This window comes from Daphnia magna, unplaced genomic scaffold (assembly GCF_020631705.1).
Source record: "Daphnia magna isolate NIES unplaced genomic scaffold, ASM2063170v1.1 Dm_contigs233, whole genome shotgun sequence".
NCBI classification, from domain to species: Eukaryota; Metazoa; Arthropoda; class Branchiopoda; order Diplostraca; family Daphniidae; genus Daphnia; species Daphnia magna.
Window position 1 is genome coordinate 35,867 of NW_025533193.1, and position 613 is coordinate 36,479.

Consider the following 613-nt stretch of genomic DNA (forward strand, 5'->3'; position numbering starts at 1 on the left):
ATTATGAATGTCAAATTTGGGACACAGCTGTGCAGTTTTTATTATTGAGCTCTGACATCTGAGTATGATTTAATTATTTAATTTTTTTAGAGTTTTTAGACTTTACTTGATTAATTGAAAAAACTCGAAACCCTTTTTTATATCAGTTGCTATGCTATGCTATGCTTCTGTTGCTATACTCCATGCCTTTGGTGCCCTCTCACTCTATGATAAGCCAAAGTTAAGCTACGTAAACAGTTTGATTGCATTATTTGTCACACAACAACACAATGATTTAAATTGATAATAAATACTTTATTTATCAACAACAACAGTACTATTTCTTTTATTCATCATTATGCAATGTTACTTTTTGTGACTGGTTATAGATAACCAAGTACACCTATACACATCATCTTTTCTGTAGAGACCGCCATTATTACCTGTTGACGGGACCAAGAAAAGGAATTTTTGCCGGTATTCATAACATAACTTCCGAATCCACATACCAAGTAATCTCCTGTGGACTCCTTTGTCAAACTTCTAGCTGATGAAGAGGAGCCTACTTTTCTTTTTTTTTTTTGTTTTCTCTCTTTGACCAATGCTGGAGTTGAAATCACTATGTAAGAAGTAT

The 613-nt window shown here is 33.0% G+C and overlaps 1 long non-coding RNA gene across 1 annotated transcript; it reads left to right on the plus strand.

The window, feature by feature from the left end:
- LOC123467798 lies at positions 1-308 on the plus strand. The gene is made up of 2 exons (XR_006641915.1): positions 1-62; positions 147-308. It is a non-coding gene; the product is annotated as an uncharacterized LOC123467798 (long non-coding RNA).
- Positions 309-613: the final 305 nt, after the last annotated feature.